The sequence below is a fragment of the Oncorhynchus mykiss genome, chromosome 1 (genome assembly GCF_013265735.2).
Source record: "Oncorhynchus mykiss isolate Arlee chromosome 1, USDA_OmykA_1.1, whole genome shotgun sequence".
Classification (NCBI taxonomy): Eukaryota; Metazoa; Chordata; class Actinopteri; order Salmoniformes; family Salmonidae; genus Oncorhynchus; species Oncorhynchus mykiss.
Window position 1 is genome coordinate 17,527,795 of NC_048565.1, and position 25,793 is coordinate 17,553,587.

Consider the following 25,793-nt stretch of genomic DNA (forward strand, 5'->3'; position numbering starts at 1 on the left):
AATCTTGAGCGGATGGAGCATTGATAGTACAGTACGCAGGGAGTTAGAGACATCTGACAGACAGGCCACGGAGCACTCCATCCGGCACCTCGTTTTCGATGTGCACAGCTCCTCCTCTGTAGGTAGGCTGGATCGTTCACCTGGGTGATGCTTTGGCGGCTGTAAAAGCGCCAGTAAGAACACCACTCTCAGTAGTAGTCCTAAAAAGCCCACTACCAGGGGAGCCTCTGCAACACCTCACACCGCATATGTGGCGATGTGCCAAGTAATGAAATTATCGTTTAGAATGTTGGTTGATTTTGCATTTGCAAATAGTAAAGTACATCACTCATATACTTTATAATATATAAAAAGCTATTTATTATATGTTGTATCGTAGCTTAGTGTGCTATGTTAGGCTACCTGTTGCTCACATTGGGTGTAGGAATTGGGAAGTTGCCAAAAGATTCTGGAAACGGTATTTACGTTTCCTGAAGTCAAATTAAATAGAACTGTCAAGCGTTCAATTGACCTGCTTTTTGTGTTGATGTTGTCCACCACATTTAAGACAATATAGCCTATTTGTTTAGTGAGTCATTTGAGTAGGCTACAGAGTAGCCACAACTCGACTGATAAATACATCATTTTAGTTGCTCATTTCTTGAAACGCATATGATGATCATTCTATATGTGGGCATATATTAGTTTCATGAAAGTTATAAACATAAACAACAATATACCTATTATATTTATCAGTTGAATTACATTAGATGGATTGCATATAATTAATTGGGCCTTTTCAGCATAGCCTTTGAATTTACTTTTTGTAGATATATAAAAGTTGAAAGGGAATGAGGAGCGTCACGTAAAAGGCTTTGCATGGTCAATTTGATCTCTTCAGTTGCCATACAGCTTTTACTGCGATAGAGGCTCTGCAGAAGTCAGGGCATTTATACTTCTTGGGCTTTGATGAGCAGAGGTGTTGTGTATAAATTTTCAAGAAAGGGAGTTTGTGTTTATACTGGACCTCCTGCCCCCACTTGTCGTCAACCAATCATGTCAATGCGAAGCTACAGTGCCTTGCGAAAGTATTCGGCCCCCTTGAACTTTGCGACCTTTTGCCACATTTCAGGCTTCAAACATAAAGATATAAAACTGTATTTTTTTGTGAAGAATCAACAACAAGTGGGACACAATCATGAAGTGGAACGACATTTATTGGATATTTCAAACTTTTTTAACAAATCAAAAACTGAAAAATTGGGCGTGCAAAATTATTCAGCCCCCTTAAGTTAATACTTTGTAGCGCCACCTTTTGCTGCGATTACAGCTGTAAGTCGCTTGGGGTATGTCTCTATCAGTTTTGCACATCGAGAGACTGAACATTTTTCCCATTCCTCCTTGCAAAACAGCTCGAGCTCAGTGAGGTTGGATGGAGAGCATTTGTGAACAGCAGTTTTCAGTTCTTTCCACAGATTCTCGATTGGATTCAGGTCTGGACTTTGACTTGGCCATTCTAACACCTGGATATGTTTATTTTTGAACCATTCCATTGTAGATCTGGCTTTAAACTTCTTCACAACAGTATCTCGGACCTGCCTGGTGTGTTCCTTGTTCTTCATGATGCTCTCTGCGCTTTTAACGGACCTCTGAGACTATCACAGTGCAGGTGCATTTATACGGAGACTTGATTACACACAGGTGGATTGTATTTATCATCATTAGTCATTTAGGTCAACATTGGATCATTCAGAGATCCTCACTGAACTTCTGGAGAGAGTTTGCTGCACTGAAAGTAAAGGGGCTGAATAATTTTGCACGTCCAATTTTTCAGTTTTTGATTTGTTAAAAAAGTTTGAAATATCCAATAAATATCGTTCCACTTCATGATTGTGTCCCACTTGTTGTTGATTCTTCACAAGAAAATACAGTTTTATATCTTTATGTTTGAAGCCTGAAATGTGGCAAAAGGTCGCAAAGTTCAAGGGGGCCGAATACTTTCGCAAGGCACTGTATATGGATCCCAATTTACAACATTTGGGCGGCGCACGTCGATGCGGTACAGAGCTGATTTGAATAACTGGTTATTAATGTCTTAATTTCATATTAACCAGACAAATATCAATCCAAAACATACTTTTCTCTCCCTATCATACCCAGCTTCCAAGGCAGTATCTCTACTTATATTTTAGTGCAATTTTATGACACATTTCATGCAACTCTACTTATTTTGCCATGGGGCAGAGTAAAAAAAAAGTTTTACAGCTTATTTACTGCAATTCATCCCATTGGGTAGCCTAGTGGTTAGAGCATTGGACTAGTAACCGAAAGGTTGCAAGTTCTAATCCCCGAGCTGACAAGGTACAAATCTGTCGTTCTGCCCCTGAACAGGCAGTTAACCCACTGTTCCTAGGCCGTCATTGAAAATAAGAATTTGTTCTTAACTGACTTGCCTAGTTAAATAAAGGTACAAATTAAATTGCCATGTTAATGATATCTGCCTGGGGCCATAAGAGACTGGAGCTGGCCCTGATGAAACCATGGTGGATCACTTTGTGCCTGTCCATATTGCAGTGGAGACTCCTCAGAGGAACAAGGGCAGGACCATCCTCCTCATTGAATTTAATTAAAAATATATACACTGCTCAAAAAAATAAAGGGAACACTAAAATAACACATCCTAGATCTGAATGAATGAAATATTCTTATAAAATACTTTTTTCTTTACATAGTTGAATGTGCTGACAACAAAATCACACAAAAATGATCAATGGAAATCCAATTTATCAACCCATGGAGGTCTGGATTTGGAGTCACTCAAAATTAAAGTGGAAAACCACAGTACAGGCTGATCCAACTTTGATGTAATGTCCTTAAAACAAGTCAAAATGAGGCTCAGTAGTGTGTGTGGCCTCCACGTGCCTGTATGACCTCCCTACAACCCCTGGCATACTCCTGATGAGGTGGCGGATGGTCTCCTTAGGGATCTCCTCCCAGACCTGGACTAAAGCGAGCGAGACATGATGTACCAGATGTGCTCAATTGGAGTCAGGTCTGGGGAACGGGTGGGCCAGTCCATAGCATCAATGCCTTCCTCTTGCAGGAACTGCTGACACACTCCAGCCACATGAGGTCTAGCATTGTCTTGCATTAGGAGGAACCCAGGGCCAACCGCACCAGCATATGGTCTCACATGGGGTCTGAGGATCTCATCGCGGTACCAAAATGGCAGTCAGGTTACCTCTGGCGAGCACATGGAGAAATGCCACCCCAAAGAAATGCCACCCCACACCATGACTGACCCACCGCCAAACCGGTCATGCTGGAGGATGTTGCAGGCAGCAGAACGTTCTCCACGGTGTCTCCAGACTGTCACGTCTGTCACATGTGCTCAGTGTGAACCTGCTTTCATCTGTGAAGAGCACAGAGCGCCAGTGGAGAATTTGCCAATCTTGGTGTTCTTTGGCAAATGCCAAACGTCCTGCACGGTGTTGGGCTGTAAGCACAACCCCCACCTGTGGATGTCGGGCCCTCATACCACCAGTCTGTTTCTGACCGTTTGAGCAGACACATGCACATTTGTGGCCTGCTGGAAGTCATTTTGCAGGGCTCTGGCAGTGCTCCTCCTTGCACAAAGGCGGCGGTAGCGGTCCTGCTGCTGGGTTGTTGCCCTCCTACGGCCTCCTCCACGTCTCCTGATGTACTGGCCTGTGTCCTGGTAGCGCCTCCATGCTCTGGACACTACGCTGACAGACACAGTAAACCTTCTTGCCACAGCTCGCATTGATGTGCCATCCTGGATGAGCTGCACTACCTGAGCCACTTGTGTGGGTTGTAGACTCCGTCTCATGCTACCACTAGAGTGAAAGCACCGCCAGCATTCAAAAGTGACCAAAACATCAGCCAGGAAGCATAGGAACTGAGAAGTTGTCTGTGGTCACCACCTGCAGAACCACTCCTTTATTGGGGATGTCTTGCCAATTGCTTATAATTTCCACCTGTTGTCTATTCCATTTGCACAACAGCATGTGAAATTTATTGTCAATCAGTGTTGCTTCCTAAGTGGACAGTTTGATTTCACAGAAGTGTGATTGACTTGGAGTTACATTGTGTTGTTTAAGTGTTCCCTTTATTTTTTTGAGCAGTGTATTTTTAAACATTTAGAAAGTTCTCCTTTTTAGATAAAACTATACTAAATATAATCACATCACCAAATAATTGATTAAAACACTGTTTTGCAATGAAGGTCTACAGTAGCTTCAACCGCACTCTGTAGTGCACTCTGCACCATGGTGTAGGACAGCTAGCTTCCGTCCTCCTCTGGGTACATTGACTTCAGTCCAAAATCTAGGAGGCTCATGCCTTCCATAGACTTTCACAGTAATTATGACAACTTCCAGAGGAAGTTGTCCACCCAATCAAAGGAGTAGAGAATTATCATTTGTACTGAATGGATAAGCTACAGTTAGCTAGCACTGCAGTGCATAAAATGTGGTGAGTAGTTGACTCAAAGAGAGAGAAAGACAATAGTTGAACAGTTTTGAACAAATTAATTTCTTCAAAAATGAAGAAGAAGCAATATAAACTGCTTACTGACTATACACTGTAAAGTTACTGCATGATTGTAGTGGGTTTACTAACATGTTAGTTCTGTTGACTATGATGTTACTTTAGCTAATATAGTGACAACGATGTGACAACGGCTTGGAAGGTTTGTTTTGAATGGTCACATTCAGATTCAGAGAATTTTAATGTGCTCAGAGAGGCAATTCATTTTGCAGAAGCTGATGTGTTGTGCATTGAAGTCCACAAACGAAAGGACAAGGTGAGAGGAGGAGAGCGCATAGCAGGAATACAACGTACAGTGGGGCAAAAAAGTATTTAGTCAGCCACCAATTGTGCAAGTTCTCCCACTTAAAAAGATAGATCCCACAGTTGATTTCTTCAAACCAAGCTGCTTACCTATTGCAGATTCAGTCTTCCCAGCCTGGTGCAGGTCTACAATTTTGTTTCTGGTGTCCTTTGACAGCTCTTTGGTCTTGGCCATAGTGGAGTTTGGGAGTCTGACTGTTTGAGGTTGTGGACAGGTGTCTTTTATACTGATAACAAGTTCAAACAGGTGCCATTAATACAGGTAACGAGTGGAGGACAGAGGAGCCTCTTAAAGAAGAAGTTACAGGTCTGTGAGAGCCAAAAATCTTGCTTGTTTGTAGGTGACCAAATACTTATTTCCCACCATAATTTGCAAATAAATTCATTAAAAAATCCTACAATGTCATTTTCTGGATTTTTTTCTAATTTTGTCTGTCATAGTTGAAGTGTACCTATGATGAAAATTACAGGCCTCTCTCATCTTTTTAAGTGGGAGAACTTGCACAATTGGTGGCTGACTAAATACTTTTTTGCCCCACTGTATATCAACATAACCTGAAAGGCTGCTCAGCAAGGAAGAAGCCACTGTTCCAAAACCACCATTAAAAAGCCAGACTACGGTTTGGGGACAAAGATTGTACTTTTTGGAGAAATGTCCTCTGGTCTGATGAAACAAAAATAGAACTGTTTGGCCATAATGAACATCGTTATGTTTGGAGGAAAAAAGGGGAGGCTTGCAAGCGAAGAACACCTTGCCAACCGTGAAGCACAGGGGTGGCAGCAGCATGTTGTGGGGGTGCTTTGCTGCGGGAGGGACTGGTGCACTTCACAAAATAGATGGCATCATGAGGATGGAAAATTATGTGTATATATTGAAGCAACATCTCAAGACATCAGTCAAATTAAAGCTTGGTCACAAATGGGTCTTCCAAATGGACAATGATCCCAAGCATACTTCCAAAGTTGTGGCAAAATGACTTAAGGACAACAAAGTCAAGGTATTGGAGTGGCCATCACAAGGCCCTGACCTCAATCCTATAGAAAATTTGTGGGCAGAACTGAAAAAGCGTGTGCGAGCAAGGAGGCCTGCAAACATGACTCAGTTACACCAGCTCTGTCAGGAGGAATGGGCCAAAATTCACCCAACTTATTGTGGGAAGCTTGTGGAAGGCTACCCGAAATGTTTGACCCAAGTTAAACAATTTAAAGGCAATGCTACCAAATACTAATTGAGTGTATGTAAACTTCTGACCCACTGGGAATGTGAAATACAAGCTGAAATAAATACATTTTCTCCACTATTACTCTGACATTTCACATTCTTAAAATAAAGTGGTGATCCTAACTGACCTAAGACAGGGAATTTTTACTAGCATTAAATGTCAGGAATTGTGAAAAACTGAGTTTAAATGTATTTGGCTAAGGTGCATGTACACTTCCGACTTCAACTGTATATTGAGCATTCAAGACACAATGTTTATAAATAAAGGGAGGAGCCAGAAATATTTTCCACAATGGAAAGATCAGCTAACTCCTCGGCTTTCTAGAAAAAGCCATTATCTCTAAACTACACTATGTACAAACGTCCCTTTTTCAGTACCCTGTCTTTCAAAGATAATTCATAAAAATCCAAATAACTTCACAGATCCTCATTGTAAAGGATTTAAACACTGTTTCCCAGGCTTGTTCAATGAACCATAAACAATTAATGAACATGCACCTGTGGAACGGTCGTTAAGATACTAACAGCTTACAAGCAATTAAGGTCACAGTTATGAAAATGGAGTCCTTTCCAATGGACTCTGAAAAACGGCAAAAGAAAGATGCCCAGGGTCCCTGCTCATCTGCGTGAACGTGCCTTAGGCATGCTGCAAGGAGGCATGAGGACTGCAGATGTGGCCAGGGCAATAAATTGCAATGTCCATACAGAGGCCTGTACTCTGGAGCGGGATCGATTTGGAGGTGGAGGGTCCGCATGGTCTGGGGCGGTGTGTCACAGCATCATCGGACTGAGCTTGTTGTCATTGCTGGCAATCTCAACGCTGTGCGTTACAGGGAAGACATCCTCCTCCCTCATGTGGTACCCTTCCTGCAGGCTCATCCTGACATGACTCTACTGCATGACAATGCCACCAGCCATACTGCTTGTTCTGTGCGTGATTTCCTGCAAGACAGGAATGTCAGTGTTATGCCATGGCCAGCGAAGAGCCTGGATCTCAATCCCATTGAGCACATGTGGGACCTGTTGGATCGGAGGGTGAGGGCTAGGGCCATTCCCCCCAGAAAGGTCCGGGAACTTTCAGGTGCCTTGGTGGAAAAGTGGGGTAACATCTCACAGGAAGAATTGGCAAATCTGGTGCAGTCCATGAGGAGGAGATGCACTGCAGTACTTAATGCAGCTGGTGGCCACACCATCTACTGACTGTTACTTTTGATTTTGACCCCTTCTTTGTTCAGGGACACATTATTCAATTTCTGTTAGTCACATGTATGTGGAATTTGTTCAGTTTATGTCTCAGTTGTTGAATCTTGTTATGGTCATACAAATATTTACACATGTTAAGTTTGCTGAAAATAAATGCAGTTGACAGTGAGGACGTTTCTTTTTTTGCTGAGTTTATAATAAATGGCACATGTAAAACCATCAGTACCTGCTTGTTTCCTACTCACAATTTCAGTTATACTACAAAAGCGCTCCCTTGGTGAGCCCAGCTTGGACTCTGAGCACATTCCAAACATAATTTCCTGTATACAACAACAGTGGCCAGCAGTAACGTAAACTCTGCCTTAACAAGGCATGTTATTCATTAGACTGCATTCATTATGCAAAGACATCGGGGTTTTAAGACCTGAACTTGATCTCCTACCATACGTTTATAATCCACAGAGGTCCAATCACTGAGCAAATCCCCCTTTTCTTAAAGAGGCCTCATTGCAGGCAAATAAGGAAAATGGCCCTCCATTGGAAAAGGGATGTGTATGGGATGCTGAGTTACAGTATGCTATGAATCAGTGGCGGTCAGAGCCGTTTAAGATGAGGGAGAACGATTTTGTTTTTTTCATGAGCATGGCCTTATTTCTATTACAGCATATTAAATGACTGACATTGATATTCTGTTCACCCAGTTCAATGTAACATAAATAGGTTTAGGCTAATACATGATACTAGAATTTTCCCTTCATGAGGTTTCTAGAACCTAGTTGTACGAAATACAATTTTCCAACCTAGGTGCACACAGGTCGAGAGAAGAAATGTAGGTGACAGACAGTGACACATGGACAGAGAGAGACACATTCAATACCGCCTTGCACACTCTTGCCTGCATCTAGCTGATCAAGGGTATGATCATTAGTCCAACAGAAATGTTTTTCAACAGAATCGGCAGAATGACTTACACCTCTAATCAGGCGTAAAAACAGTTCACTTTCATAGCAGCTACAGTGGGGCAAAAAAGTATTTAGTCAGCCACCAATTGTGCAAGTTCTCCCACTTAAAAAGATGAGAGAGGCCTGTAATTTTCATCATAGGTACACTTCAACTATGACAGACAAAATGAGAAAAAAAATCCAGAAAATCACATTGTAGGATTTTTAATTAATTTATTTGCAAATTATGGTGGAAAATAAGTATTTGGTCAATACCAAAAGCTTATCTCAATACTTTGTTATATACCCTTTGTTGGCAATGACAGAGGTCAAATGTTTTCTGTAAGTCTTCACAAGGTTTTCACACACTGTTGCTGGTATTTTAGCCCATTCGGTGTGTTTGAGATCATTGTCATGCTGAAAGACCCAGCCACGTTTCATCTTCAATGCCCTTGCTGATGGAAGGAGGTTTTCACTCAAAATCTCACGATACATGGCCCCATTCATTCTTTCCTTTACACTGATCAGTCGTCCTGGTCCCTTTGCAGAAAAACAGCCCCAAAGCATGATGTTTCCACCCCCATGCTTCACAGTAGGTATGGTGTTCTTTGGATGCAACTCAGCATTCTTTGTCCTCCAAACACGACGAGTTGAGTTTTTACCAAAAAGTTATATTTTGGTTTCATCTGACCATATGACATTCTCCCAATCTTCTTCTGGATCATCCAAATGCTCTCTAGCAAACTTCAGACGGGCCTGGACATGTACTGGCTTAAGCAGGGGGACACGTCTGGCACTGCAGGATTTGAGTCCCTGGCGGCGTAGTGTGTTACTGATGGTAGGCTTTGTTACTTTGGTCCCAGCTCTCTGCAGGTCATTCACTAGGTCCCCCCGTGTGGTTCTGGGATTTTTGCTCACCGTTCTTGTGATCATTTTGACCCCCTGGGGTGAGATCTTGCGTGGAGCCCCAGATCGAGCGAGATTATCAGTGGTCTTGTATGTCTTCCATTTCCTAATAATTGCTCCCACAGTTGATTTCTTCAAACCAAGCTGCTTACCTATTGCAAACACAGGCAAAATATGGGAAAAAAATCAGTTTTTTTTGTGTGTTTTTTTTCTCACCTTTATTTAACCAGGTAGGCTAGTTGAGAACAAGTTCTCATTTGCAACTGCGACCTGGCGAAGATAAAGCAAAGCAGTGTGACACAGACAACAACACAGAGTTACACATGGAGTAAACAATAAACATGCCAATAACACAATAAACAAGTCAATGACCCAGTAGAAAAAATAAAGTCTATATACAGTGTGTGCAAAAGGCATGAGGGGGTAGGCAATAAATAGGCCATAGGAGCGAATAATTACAATTTAGCAGATTAACACTGGAGTGATAAATGAGCAGATGAGGATGTGCAAGTAGAGATACTGGTGTGCAAAAGAGCAGCAAAGTAAATAAAATAAAAACAGTATGTGGATGAGGTAGGTAGATTGGGTGGGCTATTTACAGATGGACTATGTACAGCTGCAGCGATCGGTTAGCTGTTCAGATAGTTTATGTTTAAAGTTAGTGAGGGAAATAAAAGTCTCCAACTTCAGCGATTTTTGCAATTCGCTTCAGTCACTGGCAGCAGAGAACTGTAAGAAAAGGCGGCCAAATGAGGTGTTGGCTTTGGGGATGATCAGTGAGATATACCTGCTGGAACGTGTGCTACGGGTGGGTGTTGTTATCGTGATCAGTGAACTGAGATAAGGCGGAGCTTTACCTAGCATAGACTTTTATAGATGACCTGGAGCCAGTGGGTCTGGCGACGAGTATGTAGGGAGGGCCAGCCGACTAGAGCATACAGGTCGCAGTGGTGGGTGGTAGAAGGTGATTTGGTAACAAAACGGATGGCACTCTGATAGACTGCATCCAGTTTGCTGAGTAGAGTGTTGGAAGCTATTTTGTAGATGACCTCACCGACCTCACCGGATCGGTAGGATAATCAGTTTTACTAGGGTAAGTTTGGCGGCGTGAGTGAAGGAGGCTTTGTTGCGAAATAGAAAGCCGATTCTAGATTTGATTTTGGATTGGAGATGTTTAATATGAGTCTGGAAGGAGAGTTTACAGTCTAGCCAGACACCTAGGTATTTATAGTTGTCCACATATTCTAGGTCGGAACGTCCAGGGTGGTGATGCTAGTCGGGCAGACGGTTGCGGGCAGCAACGGTTGAAAAGCATGCATTTGGTTTTACTAGCTTTTAAGTGCAGTTGGCGGCCACGGAAGGAGTGTTGTATGGCATTGAAGCTCGTTGTGTTTTTATCAAAACGTAAATATCTCAATGTGGTTGAGTTTATATCAGTTTTAGCTGTTGTGACAACTCTAGAAATGACATGCGTAAAAATATTGTTACTGTCCAATCTCACATTTACATTTTAGTCATTCTTATCCAGGGCAATTTACAGGAATTAGGGTTAAGTACCTTGCTCAAGGGCACGTGGAAAGATGTTTTTACCTAGTCAGCTTGGGGATTTGAATCCGCGACCTTTCGGTTACTGGCCCACTGCTCTTAAGGGCTAGGCTATCTACCTCTATCTCTACAGTGAAATTACAGTTCTACTTGTGTGAAATAGGACAAATTATAAACACCCACCCCAAAATTATAATAATAACTAGATTAACTTTAAAAGTTAAGTTGTGGGGCTTGCTAAAGCTCTTTAAAGTATTTTTGTGGTAGTGGTAGAAGTTTAAAACATTTTACTTTGAAACTTTTTTTCTTTAAATATTAAAGTATCTAAGTAAAACTTTATCGTAGTGGTAGTGTCTGCAGTAGTATTTCTGGTGACTGGTTATAGTTGAAAAAGAAGGTCGATCAAAAGTTAAGATAGCCTGAACATAAAGTTGGTTCGCTGTATCTAGCTTGAATGGTTCAAGAGTTACTGTTGGTGGGTTATTTTATTGAAATGTATGCAAAATAATATAGTTATAGTTGATTTTTTTTAAATCAGAATTTTAAGTTAGGATAGCCTGAACATGTGAAAGTTGGTTTGGTGTCTGTTGCTTGTTCAGTAGGGGTCAGTAGTTGTGGTCAGTATTTGTGGTATTTAGTGATCAATAGTTGTGGTCAGTAGTTTTGTGGTTATGGTCATAAGTTGTTGTGGTCACTCGATGTGGTCAGAAGTTGTGTGGTTGTGGTCACAAGTTTTGTGGTTTTGGTCATAAGTTGTTGTTGTGGCCACTCGATGTGTTCAGAAGTTGTGTGGTCAGCAGTTGTGTGGTTGTGGTCAGTAGTTGTGTAGTCAGAAGTTCTGTGGTTGTGTTATGGTCAGTTGTTGTGTGGTTGTGGTCACTAGATGTGGTAAGCAGTTGTTTGGTTGTTTTCAGAAGTTGTGTTGTCAGTAATTGTGTAGTTGTGGTCAGAGGTTGTGGTCAGCAGTTGAGTTGGTCAGTAGTTGTGTGGTCGAAAGTTATGTGGTTGTGGTCACTAGATGTGGTAAGCAACTGTGTGGTTGTGTTCAGGAGTTGTGTGGTTGTGGTCAGAAGTTGTGGTTGGTAATTGTGGTCTGTGGTTGTGGTCAGAAGTAGGGCTGTGGTGGTCACGAAATTTCATCAGCCGGTGATTATCAAGCAAATAACTGTCGGTCTCACTGTAATTGACCGTTAATTAAGCATCTCCACACATAAATCCATGTCTAATAAATCCATGTAATTAGCCTACACCTTCACAATAAATACATTATTTATTTTAGACGGGTCTAAAGAAGCATGATATGAAGAAAATGTAGTCTATTTCAGAAGAAAAGAATAGCATACTCTGAGTTGTCCTTATGTTAGGTCCTGATGTGGCTATGCCAAATGGCTGTGGGATACACTAGTTCATTAATTAAGCAAACAAGATTTGCTTATAATTCAGTGGCATTATTTTATAGTTTAAAGAATACAATTGAACAAATCTATTCTGTGATGAGCGATTGACAAAGAAATAGGTACTCGTATATACTTAATTTCGAAATCCTAATTTAAAATGCAGACCACAATGGGCGCCTCTTTAGCATCTGCGTGGCCAGGCGCTAAAATAGAAATAGGTTCTATTTGTGACGCTCAACACTCTGCAAGTCCGGCCTCTCCCATCTCCTCGTTGGTCTTTAGGAGCATATACCCACATGGGTGATTGAAAGGTGAACTGACATCCACACTCCAGTCCTTTGTAGTAATGCACAGTAAAGTTGGTTGCCAACCGCCAAAGAAGTAAAAAAGAAGCCTGAGGAAGGAGGAGAGATGACAAAACGGTAAACCAAATTCCTTTCTCATCTGTGGATTAATTGTTGGAGTAGAGGACCTTGTGCATTTCAGGTAAAATAACAACTCAATGTCTATATCCCAGGACAAATTAGCTAGCAACAGCAAGCTAGCTAGTTAAATTGCCATAATTGTTTAATTATTTTCGACCTGTCTCCAAATTAATATAATTGGTTCAGAGTTTGTTTTGATATTTCAACCTGCGTGTCCTAATCGTGTCTGGTTTTGGGGTACAAAATCAACATGCGCGCGATGGCGCACGCAGGCGCACGCAGGCGCATGTCCGGTTTAGTCAGCGTGTAACTTTAGTTGTTCTACAAACGTTGGGCTATATGTTTTGATTTTGAATACATTGTAAGGCTGAATGATGAGACTCTAATGATGATTTGAAAAAAGTTGCTTGAAAGGCATGAGCTCTGCTTTGTTTTTTTTGCGCAGGCTGTACACACTTCAATAGTCTCTCATTCATAATTTGACAAGCACTTAATATGCCTTGAATTTCACGGCGGCATCCCGTCTGGCCGTAATGCACCCTAAAAAAATCCATGCCTTTTGCGGCCCTGAGTGCTGCGCATTCCGAAGCTACTCTCACTCACATGGCTCTCTGTCACATGATCGGGTCTTTCTCGCAGGCTACAAGTAAAGACAGACACATCGGGGACGCAACTGCACGTGTCCTTATCCAAATTCGAGGTGTATGTTGAAGATATTGGAAGAACTGTCCACATTTTACTTTTCATCAGCCAACAAGATGAGTAGGCCTAACGAACAGCAAAACCACTAGCCTATGTCAATCTACTATCCCCCATAGTACAAAAGTCGACCTATTCTGTCCTAGAAATAAATATTCCAAACATAGTCTGTGACAGTTGTGGGATGCGATAGATCCCAAGTGAATACAACCACTAGCATAAAAAAAACTTTAAAAAAAAAATGTTGATAAACTATTAGGCTATTTCTTCACATTATAAGTGCAGCAATGCACACATGGTAGTAGGCTATAAGCACAAATGTTCCATTAGCGGAAAACACCATTATCAAAAGTGACCGCAAATGCAATTATGCATGTAATGCTTTTATTATAAAGGTGCATTTTTATGGTGAAAATGATGTTCCCCAAACTTGAAATTCACACGCTGCTTATGTATGTCAGTTAGGCTCTACACCCCTTGTAAAGCGGATTAATGTGCTTAATTTTAAGAAGTTATTTGGCCACTTTAGTTGTGATACAAACCTTATTAAAACATATAGGCATATGGGCAAGGCTACTTGAGGTGTGCGTTTATGATTAGAAAAAGTTGCAAAAAAAGACATTGTTTCTTACGCTGGACATACAGTGCGGCAAAAAAGTAGTTAGTCAGCCACCAATTGTGCAAGTTCTCCCACTTAAAAAGATGAGAGAGGCCTGTAATTTTCATCATAGGTACACTTCAACTATGACAGACAAAATGAGGAAAAAAAATCCAGAAAATCACATTATAGGATTTTTTATGAATTTATTTGCAAATTATGGTGGAAAATATGTATTTGGTCACCTACAAACAAGCAAGATTTCTGGCTCTCACAGACCTGTAACTTCTTCTTTAAGAGGCTGCTCTGTCCTCCACTCGTTACCTGTATTAATGGCACCTGTTTGAACTTGTTATCAGTATAAAAGACACTATGGCCAAGACCAAAGAGCTGTCAAAGGACACCAGAAACAAAATTGTAGACCTGCACCAGGCTGGGAAGACTGAATCTGCAATAGGTAAGCAGCTTGGTTTGAAGAAATCAACTGTGGGAGCAATTACTAGGAAATGGAAGACATACAAGACCACTGATAATCTCGCTCGATCTGGGGCTCCACGCAAGATCTCACCCCGTGGGGTCAAAATGATCAGAAGAACAGTGAGCAAAAATCCCAGAACCACACGGGGGGACCTAGTGAATGACCTGCAGAGAGCTGGGACCAAAGTAACAAAGCCTACCATCAGTAACACACTACGCCACCAGGGACTCAAATCCTGCAGTGCCAGACGTGTCCCCCTGCTTAAGCCAGTACATGTCCAGGCCTGTCTGAAGTTTGCTAGAGAGCATTTGGATGATCCAGAAGAAGATTGGGAGAATGTCATATGGTCAGATGAAACCAAAATAGATATTTTTGGTAAAACTCAACTCGTCGTGTTTGGAGGACAAAGAATGCTGAGTTGCATCCAAAGAACACCATACCTACTGTGAAGCATGGGGGTGGAAACATCATGCTTTGGGGCTGTTTTTCTGCAAATGGACCAGGACGACTGATCCGTGTAAAGGAAAGAATGAATGGGGCCATGTATCGTGAGATTTTGAGTGAAAACCTCCTTCCATCAGCAAGGGCATTGAAGATGAAACGTGGCTGGGTCTTTCAGCATGACAATGATCCCAAACACACCGCCGGGCAACGAAGGAGTGGCTTCGTAAGAAGCATTTCAAGGTCCTGGAGTGGCCTAGCCAGTCTCCAGATCTCAACCCCATAGAAAATCTTTGGAGGGAGTTGAAAGTCCGTGTTGCCCAGCAACAGCCCCAAAACATCACTGCTCTAGAGGAGATCTAGATGAGATCTGCATGGAGGAGTGGGCCAAAATACCAGCAACAGTGTGTGAAAACCTTGTGAAGACTTACAGAAAACGTTTGACCTCTGTCATTGCCAACAAAGGGTATATAACAAAGTATTGAGATAAACTTTTGTTATTGACCAAATACTTATTTTCCACCATAATTTGCAAATAAATTCATAAAAAATCCTACAATCCTACAATGTATCCATAGCAACTGTTACGTTTAGGCTGCTCAATGATGACACAGAGACGTCAGCTAGCAACTTTCACTCTAAACTCCGATAAACAGCTGTAACTTTTTATTGGTTGGAGCTATTCCTAATCTGCTTTATCCAATCGGAGGGGTACAGCCCATTCTTCTCTTTAGAGACAAGCAAACTGTTTTACAGGAGTTTTATTGAATCCGTATTGATGTTCTCGATGATGGAGTGGTTTGGCAATCTTAATGTTTGCAACAAAAATAGTTTGGACAGGGTGGTTAAGGTGGCCAGCAAGATCATCGGTGTGCAAAAGGCACAGCACTCAGTGACATTCAGAACGCAGGTGGTGAGGAGAGTTGACAGTATCTTAGGCTGTCCTGATCACCCCCTCCTTGACAATTTTGAGCTTCTCCCCTGAGGTCATCGTTTTAGACTTCCCAAACTCAATAGCAACAGATACAATAACTATTTTATCCCACATACCATGAACTTTCTGAATCTGCACACGAAATGAAATGTCTATTGCTGCACTTTTGCACAATGATTGCTCCTTTTTATCCGTCTCTCTGTTTCATGTTATGTGTATATCAGTTGTATGGTCGTCACTGTTTTTAATGTTTGTTGTTGTTTTTTACCCTGACTGCAGAACAAATTTCCCAATTGGAACAATAAAGATGAGTTATTTAGAGCACGGAGCATGATCCTGGAAAAGGATGATGAAGCTAGTAAACATGCTAACATACAGTAAATTTGTGCTTTAATATGAACTAAATACTGCACTATGACCCACAAAACTAATTTGCTAGATTCATGATAGCGTTGTTAGACAAAGCAAGGAAAGTGAACTTGAAAACGTGATGTTTTGACTGTTCAAAAGTTTGGGGTCACGTACAAATTTCCTTGTTTTTGAAAGAAAACCTTTTTTTTGTCCATTTAAAATAACATCAAATTGATTAGAAATATAGTGTGGACATGGTTAATGTTGTAAATGACTATTGTAGCTGGAAACTGCAGATTTTTAAGGGAATATCTACATAGGCGTACTTAGGCCCATTGTCAGCAACCATCACTCCTGTGTTCCAATGCCACGTTGTGTTAGCTAATCCAAGTTTATCATTTTAAAAGGCTAATTGATCATTAGAAAACCCTTTTTCAAGTATGTTAGCTCAGCTGAAAACTGTTGTTCTGATTTAAGAAGCAATAAAACTGGCATTCTTTAGACTAGTTGTGTATCTGGCGCATCAGCATTTGTGGGTTCGATTACAGGCTTATTGGAATTTGCAGCTGTTGTTGGTAAATACTTAATCTGCTAGCTTCTGACATGATTTACTGCAGCTAGAAAGAGAGTAGTTGATGGGTTACTAAAACAGCTCTATCTACAGTTTGGTAGACACTACTCCTAATCCGTTTTTCAGATTGACAAGCAAACATGTTTTTATCTGACTTGTTAGGTTAGTCGTCAAAATGGTGGTTGTTTGAAAAATTTTGGCAGAAAATGTGTTTTAGCAATACAGTTACTAAAACAGCTGTACCGTAAGATCTGTAGTGAATGTTTTGGTTCCACAAACAGATATGAATAGCAGAGAAGTAGAGGAAGATTTCATACCCTAACTTTTTGTCTAAATTGTTGGGGTAGTGGTCAAAACGGCAGTTGTTTGCAAAAAAGTTACAGAAAATGTTGATGTGGTTACTCAAACAGCTGTAACTTTTATCAGAATATAATTTTTGGTCCAAGTATTTTTGGTCTGAAATTCTCCATGTTATTCAGGACATCACAGGTATTATTATTCAACTAGACCCATGTCATCTCCTTCTTGGTATTGTTCCTGTGGATATACTCCAATCCTCTCCATTTAAATTGATAGATTATCTTTCAGTAGCAGAAAGGAAATAAATGTGTAACAAAATGCTGGAAAAATAATCATGCACCCTCAAAAGATATGTGGTTAGGTCTATACGGGGAACTTGCTGACTTGGAGAGAATTACATCAATCTTGCAACATAGGCAGCATAGGTGTCTGGTTAGTACATATCCTACTGGTCTTATTCTGTCATTTTTTTCCTGTTATTTTTCTTTGGCTTTATACAAATTGTATTCTTATTTAGACTCTTGAAAGATTTTTTGTAAAAAACAGCAAAGATATATTGTGTATTTATGGTACATGTTCATTATGTGCTCTTGAATAAACATTAATGGTTCAAACGGCAGATTTGAGTAGCAGAGAAGTAGACGATGATGTAAACGCTCAAACTTTTTTCTAAGTTGTTGCAAAGTGGTCAAAGTAGCTGATTTGTGTCAAAAGTTGTATTATTGCATTTACAGAGAATGTCAGTTGGAAGTGATGATGTCACAATAGGGAGCTTTAGAATTTTGAGAAAATGCCATAACAAGCAGATGGAGGACAAAAAAATAAAAAATAACGTAAAAAGTATAAAATATATTAAAGGTTGTCTACAAGCAACTCGAGTGAGACCATTCCACACATTATAATGTTTGAACGGCATTTCTAGCTTAAACGGTGTAGGTCGAGTAGCGTGCTAAAAAAGAAGAAGAAGAAGTACCGTATGTTGAAGATTGAAGCTGGGGTTTTGCTGCACAAAAGTGTAATTGGTTTCTCATATCACAAAGGTTGACAGTCCTATCTAAATCCACTTAACTTTGCTGAATTACATCCCATGATATTTGCAAAACATTCATAGCAGATAAGTCTTTTTTTATTTAACAGTTAAGAACAAATTCTAATTTACAATAACGGCCTACCAGGGAACAGTGGGTTAACTGCCTTGTTCAGGGGCAGAACAACAGATCTTGTCAGCTCGGGGGATTCGATCCAACAACATTTCGGTTACTGGCCTAATGCTCTAACCACCCCGAAGTAACCAATTTGAATAAGCCTGCTCAGAGTTATGTCAAGAAGTAACGGTAACCACAAGGCCAATGAAATAAGTATTTGTTTTAAAATAAGATTCTGTCAAATACTCTAGGCTTGAACTGAGAGCTTTATTTGTAGTGATCATACTGTCATAATCTTGTTGCTCAGATTTGCTACTATAAATGGACATGCTCCTGTTGTCTTCAATACGTTTAATATCGTATGTCATCTTCTATTACTATTGTGTGTGTCTGGTTCCCACCTGCCTGCCTGTAAACTTCACTCTAGTTTCCTTGACATTTTAAGGGGGAAGTGTTGTGAGTTTGCTCGTTTTCAGCTGTTGCTTTGCCAAAACCCAAATTCCTAAGTGTCTTCCTGGCATGGAAGCATTTTCTGTTTCTCCTGACAAAAAAATAAGAAAATCACTACATCACTCTTTTAGTCTGAGACATGGGGGAATCCCGGCCTGCTGATAGTGACATACTGTAGGTGGAATGGAGCCTTGGTCAGGATCTTACTGTGGGTTGTCACTAGTTACCACAGCCACAAAGTAATAAACCCTGCCTATTTTTACAATTTATCTTCTTAATCTGATTTTAAACCTAACCTTAACCACACTGCTAACCTTATGAATAATCTTAAATAAAGACTAAAAAGCTCATTTTTGTTTTTATGAATTAGTACAATATAGCCAATTTTAACTGTGGCTGTGGTAACTAGTGGAAACCCTTACTGTGGGAAGAGCCATGTCATTTGTCCACCAATAAAATAAAATGTATTTATGTAGCCCTTCTTAGATCAGCTGATATCTCAAAGTGCTATACAAAACCCCAAACAGCAAGCAATGCAGGTGTAGAAGCACAGTGGCTAGGAATAACTCCCTAGAAAGGCCAAAACCTAGGAAGAAACCTAGAGAGGAACCAGGCTATGAGGGGTGGCCAGTATTCTTCTGGCTGTGCCGGGTGGAGATTATAACAGAACATGGCCAAGATGTTCAAATGTTCATAAATGACCAGCATGGTCAAATAATAATAATCACAGTAGTTGTCGAGGGTGCAACAGGTCAGTTGGCTATTCATAGCTGATCATTGAAAGTATCTCTACCGGTCCTACTGTCTCTAGAGAGTTGAAAACAGCAGGTAGCATGTCCGGTGAACAGGTCAGGGTCAGGAGACACTGTGGCCCCATCCGATGATACCCCCGGACAGGGCAGGATATAAGCCCACCCACTTTGCTAAAGCACAGCCCCCACACCACTAGAGGGATATCTTCAAACACCAACTTACCATCCTGAGACAAGGCAGAGTATAGCCCACAAAGATCTCCCCCACGGCACAACCCAAGAAGGGGGGCGCCAACCCAGACAGGAAGACCAAGTCAGTGACTCAACCAACTCAAGTGACGCACCCCTCCTAGGGATGGCATGGAAGAGCACCAGTAAGCCAGTGACTCAGCCCCTGTAATCGGGTTAGAGGCAGAGAATCCAAGTGGAGAGAGGGGAACCGGCCAGGCAGAGACAGCAAGGGTGGTTCGTTGCTCCAGTGCCTTTCCGTTCACCTTCACACTCCTGGGCCAGACTACACTCAATCATAGGACCTACTGAAGAGATGAGTCTTCAATAAAGACTTAAAGGTTGAGACCGAGTCTGCGTCTCTCACATGGGTAGGCAGACCATTCCATAAAAATTGAGCTCTATAGGAGAAAACCCTCCCTTCAGCTGTTTGCTTAGAAATTCTAGGGACAACTAGGAGGCCTGCGTCTTGTGACCGTAGCGTACGTGTAGGTATGTACGGCAGGACCAAATCAGAGAGATAGGTAGGAGCAAGCCCATGTAATGCTTTGTAGGTTAGCAGTAAAACATTGAAATCAGCCCTTGCCTTGACAGGAAGCCAGTGTAGGGAGGCTAGCACTGGAGTAATATGATCAAATTTTTTGGTTCTAGTCAGGATTCTAGCAGCCATATTTAGCACTAACTGAAGTTTATTTAGTGCTTTATCCGGGTAGCCGGAAAGTAGAGCATTGCAGTAGTCTAACCTAGAAGTGACAAGCATGGATAAATTTTTCTGCATCATTTTTGGACAGAAAGTCTCAGATTTTTGCAATGTTACGTAGATGGAAAAGAGCTGTCCTTGAAACAGTCTTGATATGTTCTTCAAAAGAGAGATCAGGGTCCAGAGTAACGCTGAGGTCCTTTACAGTTGTATTTGAGACGACTGTACAACCATTAAGATTACTTGTCAGATTCAACAGAAGATCTCTTTGTTTCTTGGGATCTAGAACAAGCATCTCTGTTTTGTCCGAGTTTAAAAGTAGAAAGTTTGCAGCCATCCACTTCCTTATGACTGAAACACATGCTTCTAGCGAGGGCAATTTTGGGGCTTCACCATGTTTCGTTGAAATGTACAGCTGTGTGTCATCTGTATAGCAGTGAAAGTTAACATTATGTTTTTCAATGACATCCCCAAGAGGTAAAATATATAGTGAAAACAATAGTGGTCCTAAAACAGAACATTGAGGAACACCGAAATTTACAGTTGATTTGTCAGAGGACTAACCATTCACAGAGACAAACTGATATCTTTCCGACAGATAAGATCTAAACCAGGCCAGAACCTGTCCGTGTAGACCAATTTGGGTTTCCAATCTCTCCAAAAGAATGTGGTGATCGATGGTATCAAAAGCAGCACTAAGGTCTAGGAACACGGGGACAGATGCAGAGCCTCGGTCTGATGCCATTAAAATGTAATTTACCACCTTCACAAGTGCAGTCTCAGTGCTATGATGGGGTCTAAAACCAGACTGAAGCATTTCTTATACATTGTTTGTCTTCAGGAAGGCAGTGAGTTACTGCGCAACAGCCTTTTCTAAAATTTTTGAGAGGAATGGAAGATTCGATATAGGCCGATAGTTTTTTATATTTTCTGGGTCAAGGTTTTTTTTTTTCAAGAGAGGCTTTATTACTGCCACTTTTAGTGAGTTTAGTACACATCCGGTGGATAGAGAGCCGTTTATTACGTTCAACATAGGAGGGCCAAGCACAAGAAGCAGCTCTTTCAGTAGTTTAGTTGGAATAGGGTCCAGTATGCAGCTTGAAGGTTTAGAGGCCATGATTATTTTCATCATTGTGTCAAGAGATATAGTACTAAAACACTTGAGTGTCTCTCTTGATCCTAGGTCCTGGCAGAGTTGTGCAGACTGAGGACAACTGAGCTTTGAAGGAATACGCAGATTTAAAGAGGAGTCCGTAATTTGCTTTCTAATAATCATGATCTTTTCCTCAAAGAAGTTCATGAATTTATTACTGCTGAAGTGAAAGCCATCCTCTCTTGGGGAATGCTGCTTTTTTGTTAGATTTACGACAGTATCAAAAAGGAATTTCGGATTGTTCTTATTTTCCTGAATTAAATTGGAAAAATAGGATGATCGAGCAGCAGTAAGGGCTCTTCGATACTGCACGGTACTGTCTTTCCAAGCTAGTCGGAAGACTTCCCGTTTGGTGTGGCGCCATTTCCGTTCCAATTTTCTGGAAGCTTGCTTCAGAGCTCGGCTCTTTTCTGTATACCAGGGAGCTAGTTTCTTATGAGAAATGTTTTTAGTTTTTAGGCGTGCAACTGCATCTAGGGTATTACGCATGGTTAAATTGAGTTCCTCAGTTAGGTGGTTAAATTATTTTTGTCCTCTGGCGTCCTTGGGTAGACAGAGGGAGTCTGGAAGGACATCAAGGAATCTTTGTGTTGTCTGTGAATTTATAGCACGACTTTTGATGTTCCTTGGTTGGGGTCTGAGCAGATTATTTGTTGCAATTGCAAACGTAATAAAATGGTGGTCTGATAGTCCAGGATTATGAGAAAAACATTAAGATCCACAACATTTTATTCCATGGGACAAAACTAGGTCCTGAGTATGACTGTGACAGTGAGTAGGTCCAGAGACATGTTGGACAAAACCCACTGAGTCAATGATGGCTCCGAAAGCCTTTTGGAGTGGGTCTGTGGACTTTTCCATGTGAATATTAAAGTCACCAAAGATTAGAATATTATCTGCTATGACTACGAGGTCCGATAGGAATTCAGGGAACTCAATGAGGAACGCTGTATATGGCCCAGGAGGCCTGTAAACAGTAGCTATAAAAAGTGATTGGGTAGGCTGCATAGATTTCATGACTAGAAGCTCAAAAGACGAAAACGTCAGGGTTTTTTTTGTAAATTGAAATTTGCTATCGTAAATGTTAGCAACACCTCCGCCTTTGTGGGATGCACGGGGGATATGGTCACTAGTGTAGCCAGGAGGTGTGAGGACTCATTTAACACAGTAAATTCATCAGGCTTAAGCCATGTTTCAGTCAGGCCAATCACATCAAGATTATAATCAGTGATTAGTTCATTGACTATAATTGCCTTTGAAGTAAGGGATCTAACATTAAGTAGCCCTATTTTGAGATGTGAGGTATCATGATCTCTTTCAATAATGACAGGAATGGAGGAGGTCTTTATCCTAGTGAGATTGCTAAGGCGAACACCGCCATGTTTAGTTTTGCCCAACCTAGGTCGAGGCACAGACACGGTCTCAATAGCTGAGCTGACTACACTGACTCTGCTAGTGGCAGACTCCACTATGCTGGCTAACAGCCTGCTGCCTGGCCTGCACCCTATTTCATTGTGGAGCAAGAGGAGTTAGAGCCCTGTCTGTGTTCGTAGATAAGATGAGAGCACCCCTCCAGCTAGGATGGAGTCCGTAACCTTCCGGTTACTGGCCCAACGCTCTAACCACTAGGTTACCTGCCGCCCCTAAATGTTTCTAAAAATCCCCTATGGGGAAAATTAAATGTGGAGAAGTTTAATTTATTTGCCAAAGAAAACAACAATACAGATAAAAATACAGATAAAAACAAATACATTTTTTCTAAACAGTGTGGTTGGAAGCCCAATATACAATACATAAATACAAAAGGTTTGTTAAAACAGATAATAAAACCTACTAATTATAAATGTATGATCAGTAATCACGATACATTTTTTGGGTTGTTTTGTTTAAATGTGTGTGTAAGAGGACACACTTAACACAATATATTTACAATATTTCTTACTAGCGAATACAATAAAGTTGTTTTTTTTTTTTACATTTAAAGATCATTTGTTTATCTGGAACCATTCAGAAAATGTGGCCATGCCTGAGTTGGCTTCATTAATTAGTGAATCAAAATTCTTGTGTGATAAAATAAAATTGGTATCCTCAGCAAAGAGAATGAGAAGTACGGTAGAAGACACAGCAGCAAGGTCATTGAAATAGATTAGGAATAACAAATGTCCAATTATCAAACCCTGTGTCACGCCGTTGGATATCTTGGCCTTGGTAGATGCACATCCGTTTGCATAAACAAATTGTTCTCTATAATAAATTATATGTATAATCATGAAACACGTAATAATGCAATTTATAAAGTCATATTTCATGATCAACCGTTTCAAACGCTTTGGATACATGTAAAAAGATGCCCAGAGCGTATTCATTGTTAAGGGCTGTAAATATTTTATCCAGAAGTTGCAAAAGAGCCATACCTGTGGAGTAGTTTTTACGAAAACCATATTGGTGCTCATATAGAATGCAGTGTTGATTTAAATGTTTCAACATTCTCTTATACACCAATTTTTCTAGGATTTTAGAAAAACACGGTAGTACAGATATTGGCCGATAATTTGTAAAAGATCTTGGATACCCAGTTTTATAGATGGGGATAACTTTGGCAATTTTCAAATCTTTAGGAACAATACCATAGATTTGGTGAAGATATACAGTGCCTTGCGAAAGTATTCGGCCCCCTTGAACTTTGCGACCTTTTGCCACATTTCAGGCTTCAAACATAAAGATATAAAACTGTATTTTTTTGTGAAGAATCAACAAGTGGAACACAATCATGAAGTGGAACGACATTTATTGGATATTTCAAACTTTTTTAACAAATCAAAAACTGAAAAATTGGGCATGCAAAATTATTCAGCCCCTTTACTTTCAGTGCAGCAAACTCTCTCCAGAAGTTCAGTGAGGATCTCTGAATGATCCAATGTTGACCTAAATGACTAATGATGATAAATACAATCCACCTGTGTGTAATCAAGTCTCCGTATAAATGCACCTGCACTGTGATAGTCTCAGAGGTCCGTTAAAGCGCAGAGAGCATCATGAAGAACAAGGAACACACCAGGCAAGTCCGAGATACTGTTGTGAATAAGTTTAAAGCCGGATTTGTATACAAAAAGATTTCCCAAGCTTTAAACATCCCAAGGAGCACTGTGCAAGCAATACTATTGAAATGGAAGGAGTATCAGACCACTGCAAATCTACCAAGACCTGGCCGTCCCTCTAAACTTTCAGCTCATACAAGGAGAAGACTGATCAGAGATGCAGCCAAGAGGCCCATGATCACTCTGGATGAACTGCAGAGATCTACAGCTGAGGTGGGAGACTCTGTCCATAGGACAACAATCAGTCGTATATTGCACAAATCAGGCCTTTATGGAAGAGTGGCAAGAAGAAAGCCATTTCTTAAAGATATCCATAAAAAGTGTTGTTTAAAGTTTGCCACAAGCCACCTGGGAGACACACCAAACATGTGGAAGAAGGTGCTCTGGTCAGATGAAACCAAAATTGAACTTTTTGGCAACAATGCAAAATGTTATGTTTGGCGTAAAAGCAACACAGCTCATCACCCTGAACACACCATCCCCACTGTCAAACATGGTGGTGGCAGCATCATGGTTTGGGCCTGCTTTTCTTCAGCAGGGACAGGGAAGATGGTTAAAATTGATGGGAAGATGGATGGAGCCAAATACAGGACCATTCTGGAAGAAAACCTGATGGAGTCTGCAAAAGACCTGAGACTGGGACGGAGATTTGTCTTCCAACAAGACAATGATCCAAAACATAAAGCAACATCTACAATGGAATGGTTCAAAAATAAACATATCCAGGTGTTAGAATGGCCAAGTCAAAGTCCAGACCTGAATCCAATCGAGAATCTGTGGAAAGAACTGAAAACTGCTGTTCACAAATGCTCTCCATTCAACCTCACTGAGCTCGAGCTGTTTTGCAAGGAGGAATGGGAAAAAATGTCAGTCTCTCGATGTGCAAAACTGATAGAGACATACCCCAAGCGACTTACAGCTGTAATCGCAGCAAAAGGTGGCTCTAAAAAGTATTAACTTAAGGGGGCTGAATAATTTTGCACGCCCAATTTTTCAGTGTTTGATTTGTTAAAAAAGTTTGAAATATCCAATAAATGTCGTTCCACTTCATGATTGTGTCCCACTTGTTGTTGATTCTTCACAAAAACATACAGTTTTATATCTTTATGTTTGAAGCCTGAAATGTGGCAAAAGGTCGCAAAGTTCAAGGGGGCCGAGTACTTTCGCAAGGCACTGTACATTAGAGGCTCAGTAATCAAGGAAGACACTGATTTCACCATAGAGGCAACACTCTCCTCATGACCTGCTGCTGATATCTTTAAGTTACCAATTACCTCCATCACCTCCATTACATCAGGAGGGTCAAACTGAGCAGAGAAGGGAAATGTCCCTTAATATAATCCAAGGGATTTCCATTAGTATTTTATTTTTGTATTTTTTTTTACCCCTTTTTCCCCAATTTTGT

General features: G+C 40.9%; 1 protein-coding gene across 2 annotated transcripts in view; it reads left to right on the forward strand.

Moving 5' to 3' along the window:
* Positions 1-25,793, forward strand: part of LOC110495217 (AT-rich interactive domain-containing protein 3A-like) — a 64,206-nt gene that overhangs the window by 992 nt on the left and 37,421 nt on the right. The window lies entirely within an intron of this gene.